The following is a 13,438-nucleotide window of genomic DNA, read 5'->3' on the forward strand; positions in this document are numbered from 1 at the left end:
AAGTATTAATTGGTGTGTTCCTTTAATAGAAAATACATAGATACGCAATTTTAAAGACCCTAGTTTCTTAAGCTGCGCTGAAAATGCGACTGCGCTGAAACTTGTCTTCCTCCGTGCCCTCTGCACAAGCTCATTGTTGGGTTTCGGTTTCGGTTATGTATTGCATTGTACGAATGACAGGGGCCGCCGCTCTGGCATTCCTGTTTTACCCAGGCGACGTGTAAACGAAAGAGCTTATGGAGACACGGCCGGTCAGGAGGCGCGCGCTCGCTCGCGAGCCTCCAGACCGGCCATGGTGGAGAGTACTCGTTGAGTGCGGACGTTTCTTCTCCTTCGGCGCATCGCGCCAAACCGCGTGTTCGGGCTGGCCGGCGTCCCCGCCGGTCGCGTTGGTCACCGCCGGTCTTCGCCTGCTGCTGCGCCGGGACTACCAACCCGCAACACAGCACTCATGTTTCCCGACGTATTGCCAGATGGCGTCCATATCTCACGCAGCGCCTCTTCTATCGTCTTTAGACGACATTTCCAGCGAAGCACGCAGATACGCGGCCAATTTTTGCATGGAGAACTCTACAGTGCCGTCGGTCCACAGCAAATCTTGGTGAAATGCGCTGCACAAATGAACAGCGTGCAATACGGCGTGGGTTTTGAGGCGTGTGGACTTTTACCTGGCATGCATTCCGGATATATGCCTGCTTTGTGAATCTTACATTTAGAAAATTACATTCTATCGACAGCCTGGTGCGTTCGCTTGTCCTGTGATCGGCGCGCACTAGCAGAAAGGTGGACTAGTTGGTCGAGTTGATTTGACATATTAGCAGCGTTAAGAAAACCGGCGACGCGAAGCGTCTCTTCTGCATTATTCCTGTTGGGTAATTCCACGAGAGATCGAACATGCATGTCCGGTCAATATTTTTGTTCCGTCTGGGTATTTCTATGTTATGCGGGCACATTCAAAGTGCATGGAATCGACAATTTTATTTCCAAAGAACACTCTCAGCGCGCCAAATATATATTTGAGGGGGGGGGGGGTCATGTTTTTGCTCACTGCAATATCTTCGGATTTCACGGCTGAATTCAACACAAAATATAAACTTTGTGTCGAAAACATTTTATAGTTGTTTAATACGCATTACTGTGAAAACATCCATTCTTTTTAATTCCGCCCGCAAATAGAAAAAAATGTGAAAAAAATGGCAAACAAGGTCCAAATCAAAAAGTTTGCTAAGTTTGATGCACCTTGGCGCCTTTCCTATTCCACACCGAAACTCTAAAGTAGTGTCAAATATAGAAAAGCGCCTTTGCAACATGTCTGCGAAAGATTGTTTTCCTACGGGCAACGCAAAAGAAGAAAAAATAGTTAAAGAAGCCAGTTTCTTCAAAAAAGGCCATTTTCAAACAATAAAAGACAACTCCGGTCCCAATTTTGACAATTTTTTATCGAACAGCGCTTATGTCAGTCAAAACACGGTTTTAATGTCATATGTTATCATTTGCTTTGTTCACGAGAATGACCCTTGCTGGTGTGCTCACTTCATTGCGATTGATGGTTGTTATCAGCTTGAATTGTGCGCAAATCTCCAGTTTCAATTATTTTGCGGCAGCAAAACATTGCTCTGGTGTTTTAGAAAAAATGTATTCTCACATTTTGTTTGTGTGTAGCGCGTGCAGGGGTGGCCGCTCTCGAAAGGGCTAACGCATACGCAGTTTGCAGTCTACAACCTCAACTTCCCCGCCATTATTCGCTAATCAGAGCACGCAAGACACCGCGAGCACATGGTTTAGGTGACTTTGCCAAAACTCGCTTTGCACACCGAACAAAGCATCTGTATGCAGCGACAGGCCAGCTTAATCTGTAACTAAATGCCACAATCAGCAGGCGCGCTGTTCAGGAGGTGCTTTCTCACTGCCTGCTTGCTTCCCTTCCCTTACGTGCAGTGTACTATCAGCGTCAAATGAAACCCGAACAGCGGCAAGCATTCGCAGTGGTATAGTACACGCCATTCAGCTATCAGCAATGACAGGAGCCCACATATGCGCAGTGCTGCCGAACCGGATGCGTGCGCCTGTGCATGGCGATAACTGGACAGCGCGCACTATACCGCTGCGAGTGCTTGCCGCTGTTCGGGTTTCATTTGACGCCGATTTACACTCTAACCATCTTCCCCATTCGAAGCACACTGTCTATACAACATTTGTAAAAAGTTATCACAGTCATTTCCGAGCCGTTTATTTCGCTTTCCGCTATCACATGTTTTCGGCGTCGCAGATAACCTCTTCCTGTATCATCCCGACCTTTACCTCAGCGTTTCAGCGGCCAGAAAACGTGCGGTGCGGCATTATTACGCCATATGTGGCCGAAGCTACCCAATTTACGATGTTCTGTCAGCACTTTATCAAAGCGCGTTCCCACGTCGAGGACAGCAGAGGTCACTGGTGGCGCCAGACAGACATTATCCTCAATTTTGACAACGACTGTGGCCCACAATTTCACTATCACAGCACAAAGCGCTTAAACAGCCTTGGTTATAAAATGTGAAACCGTGAGCAGTTCTGGAAACTCATTCATGACAACAGCGCGGAAGTGAGAGAATGTGTGCGGTGCTGTTCAGTATAAGCGTTTCGACTTGGTCTAGCTGTTCACTACACGCGATGCACGCGGCCCATGGCTAGGTCCGAGTATTCTGTGGCGGTTATTTAGGCGTTCACAAAAAGATTTCTGAGAAAAACATTTTTGTTGCGTTATTTCTTTCGTTGCTCTTTTAGGGGCGAAGCTCCTAAAGCCGTGGGTCTGTCCTTCCTCTGTGACCGGTTTGTAACCACCTAGTTGGGGCCACCTCTAGCTCGTGAGAAGCGCGCGTTCTGGTATGCAGTAGAAGACAACGTTGACGAGTGACACTTCGTGTGTGCTCGCCTGTGTGGCATTCTTTCTTCTTTACTGCGCGCGTTCTAGTATGCAGTAGAAGAAGACGACGTTTCAGAAGTAACGCGCCATGAAGCTCCCTCTTGGCACGCTTTCTCTTTAGCTCGCAGTCGCCAGATGGAATACAAGGCTGCGGAACGGAGGGCACGGAAGGCGGCGGCAGCGCGCGCAACCAGTACAAGAACCGCTCTCACTTCATTTCACGGACCATAAAGCCGTCATAATGAAGGGACCTCGCAATCCATCCAACAATGAAGAAATGAAAGAACAAACGAAGAAACGAAAGAACAAACGAAGAAAATAAAAGTTGATTTGTATATACGCACACAGTATCACGTATTTTTTAGTGATGTAATGGGCTAACTTTCACGGGAGAGTTACAGTTGACCGATGATCTCCCCCTCTCGAGCTTCGCCCACTTATCATCATTCATTCCGTGGATATGGCGGAATTTTTTTGTTGTTGTTGCCTACCTCCCGAAGCTACTGCCATAGGCTGAGGTTCTCTGCGAGGTCTGCTAGCATTGCTTTACGCGCATCAAGGAGAACCTGTCTACATCCATGGGAACCGCGATGAGGTAGACCAGGCTTCAGGAAGAAGAAGCGATTGATATCTTGAACGGGTGTGCGCAACTTTCCTCTAATGCTTGTAGGCGAGGTTGTAGGCCGCAAAATGTGTACGCATTAACCCTTTAGAGGGCAGCAGCCCACCTTCACACACACTAGAGACAACTAAAATCTAAGAATACATTTTCTTGACGACAAGCCGCCACAGAAATGTTTTGCTGCAGCAAAATAATTACAACTGGAGATTTACGCACAATGCAAGCTGATAACAACCATCAATGGCACTGAAGTGAGCATACACAGCTAGAGCCATTTTGGCCCGTTACATCTCGTGAACAAAGCAAATGAAGATATATGGTATTGAAACCGTGTTTTAACTGACATAAGCACTCCTCGATAAAAACTTTTTGTCAAAATTGTGACGGAGTTTTTTTATTTATTTTTTGAAAATCACCTTTCTTGAGAAAACTTGCTTTTTCAACTATTTTTCTTTCCTCGTTTGCCCTGCCCGCATAAACTATCTTCCGCAGAAATGTTGCAAAGGCTTTTTTCTATATATGACACTGTGCTGAAATTTTTGTGTGAAGTAGGAAACGCGCCAAGGTGCACCAAACTAAGCAAACTTTTTTAATTTGGGCTGCGTGTTTGACATTTTTTCACATATTTTTTCCTTTTGAGGACTGCATAAAGAAAGCATGGATGTAATTCACAATAATGCGTGATAAAAGCAGCAGAATATTTTTCGACACAACGTTTATAGTTCACGTTAAATTCGGCCGTGAAATCTGAAAATATTGCGGTGGGCTAAAACAGGACGCCCGCATGGCCACCTTCACATATTTTTTGGCGTGCTGGGAGCGTTTCTTTGAAATAAAGTTTTCGGTTCTGTGCACTTTGCGTGTGCCCACATTACAGGGGCGTAGCCAGGGGGGGTTGGGGGGGGGGGGGTTGAAACCCTTCCACTCCCCGAAATTTTTCAATTTTGCTTGCGTATATATACACACGCACATGCAAACGCACGCACGAACATACATAAAATATGGTTGAACCCCCTCCCCCACCCCCCCCCCCCCCAAAAGAAATTTCTGGCTACGCCCCTGCCACATAACATATAAGAAATCCAGCCAAAACAAAAATATCGAGTGGGCAGGCATGTTCGATCTCTCGTCGAATCACCCTGTTGCACATTTCTACTTATCCAAAAAGATTATCTTGCACAATGTGAACCAACGGTCCCTCGCGAATAGTTCTTTGATTGATACCTTCGCGTGCAGCGGCTTGCCGATGGCTTCTTACGTGTCGGTGTCTCTTTAGATAGAGTGCCAGCGCTGCGGAGAGCTCGCACCAATCACTACATTCAGCTTTGCAGGTAGAATAAGCTTGCCCAATTTGAACAGCGGAGCTGTTTGAGGTCGAGCTTTTTTTCCGGCGAGTGTCCACATTTCCTACCGAGTTTGCGCCACAGAAATGGGACAAGCTCCACTACTAGTCACTAAAAATGAAGTCTGGGGGCAAAAACGCATGTGCCACGGGGAGAGAAAGAAAGAAATAAAGAAAGAAAAGAAATGGAGAAATAAAGAAAGAAGCAAACAAACAAAAAGAAAAAACTGAGAACGTGAGAAAGACAGAGATATAAAGAACGAGAAAATAACAAAGAAAGACCTTGTGGAAGACATTTGGTTGGGAGAGCAGGAGGAAATTGTGCCCTCGTTTGTGCTTATGCAGACCATGCCTACCAATGTGATCGGTGTTAATGATTAGATCATTAGCAAAATATTACAAGTGCGTTTCTCACTTGCTATGTTTAGCATGTGAAATGGCATTACATCAAGCAGGAAACAATGTCAGAGCCTTCTAGGTTTAGATATTTAGAGTCACGTTCTCATAAACAAGCATTGAAAAGTATACACATTTGCGCTCTAACTGTTGCTGACCTTCGAGCATAAACACTTCGCTCGTTGTCTACGGGCTGCCTTAAGTACGACATCGGAAATCTGTTCATTTGAACTTATTTTTCTTACTTGCTAGTCTGTGGGTGGCTATGCAAATTGAAAAGCCAGATGATGTTTCTTATAATAAGCACAATAATGTCATACTGCGTCCGAAACGACGCTATAAATGTAGATAGCTTTTGTTTAGACCAGAGCAGGAAGCCGTGCATGAACTTCTTTACACGTTCGAACGATTTCACTGCCAAATGTACTGCTACTTACTTTACCCACACATGCTGGGGATTCGGACTTGTTACCATCGGTTGCGCTTGAGAGATATCTGCAGGGTAATGTAAGACACGTGGTGAACATTGACTGCGACGTTCACTTCACTAGCAGTCACATGCACAATTGTATTAACGACATAATTGAAGGTGCTTCAGTACTGCATTAATTCAAGTACGCACTGTTTTTACCTTCATTACTCTGCAGTACAAGCAGATGTCACAGTTTTTGTAAAGGCGGTTGCATTTGTTAAGCCATCAGATGCGTACATGCTCAAAGCTACCACAGCAGCGGTCTTGGACGGTCTTTCAATCTCGATGGTCACTCGCGTTGCTGTGTTCTTCAGCAGTGCGAAGGATGGACGCACCCGCTACTTGAAGATTCTGTAAACCGTTGCGTAATAATGTAACTGCAAACTAATCTGATGTACTAGTTGTGCGCTTGCGTGTAATTATTACGCTGTTCATGCCAGAAACGCATAAATAGCGCATGTCGGTCGTTATCGACAGCTATGAACTGTGGAGCTGTTTGTAGACTGTGGGGAACGGCGGTTGATGTTGGCTAAGGAAACGTCATATTTCGCTCAATTTTTTTGCTCGTCCATCTCTAATTTACCCCTGATGCCAAATATGTAGCCCTACATGCATTTCTGAATTCTGAAATTTGTTTCCTTCAAACTTCTAAATAGACGTACTTCACAGCATTACGAAACAATTTTTATTCTTTATTGCAGAGCTCTAAAGGAGATGTTCCTATGTTTTCAGAATCCTTTCCCTTTAGATAGTAATTTCGAAAATATTGACGAGTATAGAGAATTTCCTTCAAAAATTCTATAGCTTACTGTAATTCTTCGTACAACATAGTCTCATCAATCGTTCAGTAGATGATATTCTTCACTGTGGAATAGAAGCTCTCTGCGGTGGTCATCATCTTCAGTAGTATTTGTTACATTTATGCGTTGATAATGGTGACAATAAGGCTTAACATTTACAGTCCCCGTGTTCGGAGCATATCTTACGAAGTCTCAATTTTAACTACACAGCATCATCTTATAGGCAAGGTGAGAAATCAACATGGTGATTCTTGTAGCGAAATCAATGTTACGCCGGTCTTTCGACAGCTGTGTCACCTCGCATATGAAAACAGTGACGCAGAGTGTGGTTGACAGACGAGAAACAAATTGAAGGATCTTAACTAGACACGTGTCTTTTTTGAAAACGCGCACTAAATTAGCGATGAAGATTACCGATGAAATATAATATATTAGATTTTGAAAGTACGTTTTCTTGCGAGGAGCGTAGCCTTCGCTGTCACCGGTGTGTGCCATCATGTGCTAGACTTACGAGGAATCGCGTCGGCGGCGGCTGTTGAGATGCTTAATGTTGAAAAAAAAACAGTTAATATTATGTTATCTAAAATCGTCGTAAAATGACGCGACTGTGGCCTGTTTTTCTTTCTCGCAAATTATCATTCCCTTTGCGTGCTATGAACGATGGCTCTACAATTGGTGGGACTTTCTGCTAACTCGGTGGTTATGCAAAGCAATGTGCACGGAGCGCCTAGATAGGATGCATTCAGTTTATGACTCTGTGCCTCCAGGAGAGGCTTTTTACTACGTCTTCCATATTTACGGCGACCATGCAAATGTCAGTGAAGCAACAGGAGGAATGCGTGCACAGTGGACAGAGAAAAATTGGTGACCTATCACATTGCAGAAGGGTTGAATGTTGAAATTCCACAAGCAAATCACCATTACATAAGTTTACGAGTAGGTACAGAACAAATTAGATACCACTTTTTACAACTATAAGCAATGCAGCATTACTTACTTTACCATGACAGCCAGAGCGAGCATGAAAACGAATGCAAATCTCATAGACGACATGGCAACCCTCGTTAATGCAAAAGTTATTTCACAAGATGGTAATAGGGCGGTAAAATATCAGCGTATAGATGCACATATGGGGCGCATTGCGAAGCATCCCATTTATATAATTGTTCTTCCCATGACGTAGTTCCGCTCCACACGACACAAAAATAGCGATCTGCTTCTGGGGAAACTGTAAAGCAGGATATATGGACAATGTATAATACATTTTTCCGTTGCAACACAATGAGCCTGCGCTGACACTTAATGTTTTTGATTAACAGAACAGTGCGAGACTTGGTAGAAAAAGATACGAGAATATGCTATCGACCTAATAATAATGAGTATTCTTATTATAATCTTTATATCGACCATTCTTTTTTTTTTTTGCAGGAGAAAGCCTTAGATGCCTCGTCAAATGCGAAAACTGACCTTCGGTGCAGTCGGCGTCAACACGATTGATACGAAAAATCATCATCACGTGACGACGTTCCCATATGACGTCATCAAAACGTCGCATATTAAATCTGTCGCGCCATTATGACGTCATGAAACTTGACGTCACATGATGATGTCATCACATGAAATTGTCGCTTGATCAATGGTGGGCCGATCACGGAGGCAGTGCAAAACCCAGGTGATGTGTAGAAAGCTTGCAATGCCTCCGATCCAGGAGGCACTGCAAATACACGTTAGCTGCAGAAAGCATTCGGAGGGGCGCGGAGGGGGATCAGTACATAGACTGAGAAGAAAGAAAAGATGATGAATTTCGCCGTCGAGTCGTCTTAGGCGAATGCATAAGGGACCCTGTGAGTTTTTGAAGAGGGGGGGGGGGGATCTTGATGTTAACGCTTAGCCTTTCCTATACAGAACATAGAACAGAAAATTCCTATTAGCGCGTGTCTTTTTTATATATTTGAATAGTTCTGTGGCATTATCTACACTAACTAATGTAGTCTGATACTGCAATCCAAAGTAACAACAATTACTGTGATGACACGCGCGATATGAAATTGCCGGAAATGCAATAATAATAAAGTTTTTTCAGGAAGTGTGAACAGTAACAGCCTCCGTCGGACATGCAAACTGCTGCTCCATTTACATGAACCTGGTGTTATTTGAACGCGCCGCATTACCTCTTTTTCGTGAATACATTCATATCAAAGCGAAGATTATATTACGCTGAGAACAGAAAAAAACACAGCATATCCACGGAGTGAATGATGATGAGTGGGCGAAGCTGCGGAGGTTCATCGGTAAACCGTGAATCTTCCGTGAATTCTGCCCAGTACATCATCACCGACGTGAGATCGGGCACGTTTATACTAAAGGTTCGATGAGTTATGACGACTTGTAGCTCACTTTAATTTTACATGTACGCTGTGAATTTTCATTCTTTAGAAAACCATTGCTTTAGAAAACATCTGGCGTCTTTCGTTAAGCAGCTGGCGTCTTTTCGTTTGCTTTAGAAACATCTGGCGTTCTTTCGTTTTGCTTTTACAAAACATCTGGCGTCTTTCGTTGGTTTATTTCATCAATCAACGGCGTTTTGAACAAAATTTTTATTTTTTAATCACGCACAGGAGAAATCTCACCAGGCACTACCTTGGAGGTAAACAATGGCTGCTAATGGGAATGAGAGACAGAAGAAGTCGGCTTTTAGCTAACACTTACACTTCTACTTCTACTAGCGTTTCCTACTGGAACATGCCAATGGCTGCTAATGGGGAATGAAAGACAGAAGAATTCGGCTTTTAGTTAACGCGCACGCTGCGAATTTTTTATTGTTCAACAACGCACAGGAAAAATCTCCCACCGGCTCCACCTTGGAGGTCATGATCTGGTACTAGAGTTACGAATGGTTACGCACTACTACTACTACTACGAGGGACGAACGGGTGCCGCCTTAAGGAGCTTCGCCCCTAATAAACACTCTGAACTAGGCCCAGAAACATGTGGACCAGGCCCGTAGCCAGGGGGGGGGGGGGGGTAGGCTAGGTGCCCTAAGCCCTCCTTCCGAAATTTTAGTGAAGTCGGTGTTTTTACCAAAAATAATTAATGAAAATAGGTGTTTTTCTCAAATAGTCAAGGTTTTCAGCAAGTGCCCCCCTCCCCCCCCCCCGAAATAAATTCCTAGCTACGGGCCTGATGTGGACACAACAAGAGATTCCTACCCAAAGAAAGGTTCATTGTGTATCTTAAAGCAAATAGGCGCAAAATATAGGCAAAAAATAAGCAAATAGGCTACAATATAGTTCATTGTGTAGTTTACACCCTTATTGCATATGTCGAATTGCCACACAACAGTTATTTGAAATTTAAAAAAGGTTGACCATGCATTTGACGTTGCGATAATATTGCCCAACCTCCGGAGTCTGTGTAAGCCTAGCAACATGAAGATGCCTTATGCAATACGGCCACTATTGCGAGGCTGTAGAAATTAGACGTTTTTCTGACGTGGTGGCCGAGCCCATCTCACGATGACTAACGAAATAAATGCGAATAGCTTGCTGGCAATGGTTTTATACGAACTTCAAAGAGCTAACCTGCTACTCGGCAACGCGCTAGGCGAACAGTTCATCAAGCCGACAAAAGCGGGACGAAATTATGACGAAAGTTAGGCGAGTTGGCGACAATCATCGCACTGCGGGCTGCAGCGACTGCAGGTCTGCCCGATAGACGCGCGCAGCCTAAGCCACAAGCGGCAGGTAAACAAGCACAATAACCCAGACACACCAGCTAAAAGTAGCAGCAAGCGTCGAAAAGATGGTAACAGCTTCGCAAGGCAGCAGACCCCTAAGAAACGCTGCCACAAACCGCACAAACCCCTTCAGTGTGCCATGTGTACTCCAAACCCACATATCACCTCCCGCGTTTTATCCACTTTCCACCTGGTTGGCTGTAGGGGCAGATGCTATGCGTGTCCCTTTTATTATAGGGTGGCTGCCTAATTTCAAATTTGGCCCAATGCCTTGCTTACCTGACATAATTTTTTTATTCTAAAAATAATTTAAAAATTAATATTAACTTTCTGCGTTGTACGGTACATTAAGTGAGGTGTTCATACTATTTTAGTTTTGCTCCTTCTCCTTATTTCTATCCCGCCAATCCCCCAAGAGCATTTGACTGACATCCACAGCGGTCATGTTCAGTCTACCCGTCCTGTCCATAAAACGCAGGGCTTCATATAGTCTAGTCTCCGGACGTACGCCCAAGTAGATACCTTCACAGTCATTTAAAACATGCTCCGTCGTCTCCTTATACCTCAGTACTTCACTACCTCAAGGTGGTGAGGTACTGTAGGGCTGCAGAACAAAATAATCACGAAGTGTTACTCGTGGTCGTCTATAGTCGGAAAGAAGGAGACATGGCGCTAGGCATGAACGTGGGTGCGTTTAAATCTAAGGCTTCCATGCCAGCCCAATAGCATATGGCGCTGAACCGAGCTCCCACAACGCTTGCACGAGACAGCGCTATTTTCTTGTCGAACAAGCGCTACACAGCAATGCAGACTGTGCAAATTGTATTTCTCAGCGTCCAACAAAGCGGCGATTCTTGCGATTCCTGTTGCGCGCTATTTCCGATTAATTTCACAACAGCTGCATAATTCTTAGTCGGGACAGCACCAGCGGTAGCGGTACAAAAAAAAAAAAAACTCATGAATAACACTCAATGTATCGGCTGGCAACACAAGTGCGGTCCCGGAAAATACAATGACAAAAGAGTTTGCGTTAGCTCCACCTAGTGCATTCTTTTCCCTCTCAAAAACGCTGAAGAAAACACATATCGTAGACGTACAAAAGAACCCGTTTGGCTGAATTATTCGCTAGCTATGACCATATGAAAACAACAGGCAGAGCATAGCGTCTATATAGACGTCCATATGCTATTTTAGACGTCTAACTTTACTCGGCGCGCAGGTACATTGAGGTCGAAGCCTTGATGTAAGCCTTGATGGGCCTTTGTATTGAATGCGCTATTATTTGCTGTAGCATCCTATCGACCTAGCCGAGAGCATGGCATCTTGGAGCTGCATTGAATGTGGTCGCATTCACAATACACAAAACCCTTTGACCATTCCACATTGAGTTGTGCGTGCAAGTAGCAAGGAACATACGATTCAGTTCTATTCTTTCGTACTGGCAGGCTCTTTCACGCCCTGAAAAGCTTCGAAATTCTTTGGTCCCAGATAAAATTGCGCTATGGTGATTAAGCGGATCTAAACCAGAAGGGCATTATTGATGAAAACATTATGGAGACGAGGGAGGTAACTAAACACATCTCCGCTTCATACATCGGGTGGAACGCTGCCGAAGCTAGCGAGACTTGCTGCAGCAGATGCGTTCGCACCAAGAAATAGTTGAGTGATTTTACTGCCCGTAACATGATTTCACTTTTCGTTTTCAGACTGAGGGCATGAACGTGCATTCTGCCTCAGAAATAAACGAACCCCATTATTTATACTGCGGTCATTAGGTTGTTCGGGATGGCTTTGCCTCTTTTTGCTTTCGCATTGTGGCCTTCGCGGTTAGTTCTGGTAACGTGTAGCCGGAGTCAATCGCGGAGGCCACGTTTACAACGACGCGCGGACTTGCACACTTTGCTGACCGAACTTCTTGCACAGCTTACACAGTGCTGCACCTGATGTTTGACACGGAGTATAGTATTGTAGCCTTACTATAGATAGTATTCTTAGTGCCTACCTTAGCGCGTGTACATGCACGCGCTGAGGTAGGCAGTTGCCGCCTTGGACAAGACAAGACCGCTTGTCGATACGCTGGCTTCAGTGACCCCCCCCGTTCCAGGGTTTGTTCTCTCCGCAAGTATATTAACAATATGGGCTAAAATGCAACACGTCGGTATACAAGTGCTGCAATAACTTTGGTTACAGAAGTATTATTGTGCACGGAACTTTCTGGCAAGAATGTATAATTAAAAAGAACTTATTGCGTCATAGCTATCACGTAAGACCGGCTCGAACGTATACTCAAGTGATGCGACGTTAGTTTCCTGCCATGACTCGTTCTATTCATAGAAAAAATGTGATGTAGGATTCCTGCGTTGTTGTTTTTTTATATATTTAGTCTGCTTGTCATTGTCGCTGGCTGTAGACTTTTTTTTTTGCTAAACAACCCGACTTTCAATTTATTTTGTCGTCACTGAACATGATTGAATCAACAACACATTCGTAGTTCTCCGTCATGGTGTATATGTGGTCGTGACGTCGACGAAGGCAGCAGTCGCCGTGCCTGACTAAACGTTTTATTTGGACGAACCAGCAAGAACCAGTGCCCGGAAAACGAAAAGACACACTACAAGCAATCGACGCTGTAGGCTGATAGCGGCGAACAGAGCGTCGGCCGTCGATCAAACTGATCCGTGGTGAGGCGCGTCGGCATTTATACACGCGGCATCGAACATTCCAGCCTTATACCACTGGTGGCCGCATTGTTTCCAGAATAGACTCAGCTGTTCGCGTTTCCCCGTTCAAACATAAGAGATGATCCTAAAATAATCTGGAACGTTCCCAGACATTCTGGCGCGGTTTGCGCAAGGCTTTAGTAACGCATGTAAGGGGGCGGTAACGCCGGTACCAAAAACATAAAAATAAAGGAGCACATGTGACAATATGGTGTCGTTTATGTCCTTTTGTATTGTTCAATGGAGGTTGTGATGTGAATGGTGTTTTGGATTTGCCTCGCTTTGACATAGTCTTTTTAGCTAAACTGGTGCAGTGTGCTTTTTTTTTACATTTGACATATGATGCGCATGCTTTTGTGCATAATCGTTCGGCTGCCCCCATACTGTAATGTCCATTGAACATACGAATGAAGGTAAACTAAATACTACACAAAAATAAAGATCA

The sequence above is a fragment of the Rhipicephalus sanguineus genome, chromosome 9, assembly GCF_013339695.2.
Source record: "Rhipicephalus sanguineus isolate Rsan-2018 chromosome 9, BIME_Rsan_1.4, whole genome shotgun sequence".
Classification (NCBI taxonomy): Eukaryota; Metazoa; Arthropoda; class Arachnida; order Ixodida; family Ixodidae; genus Rhipicephalus; species Rhipicephalus sanguineus.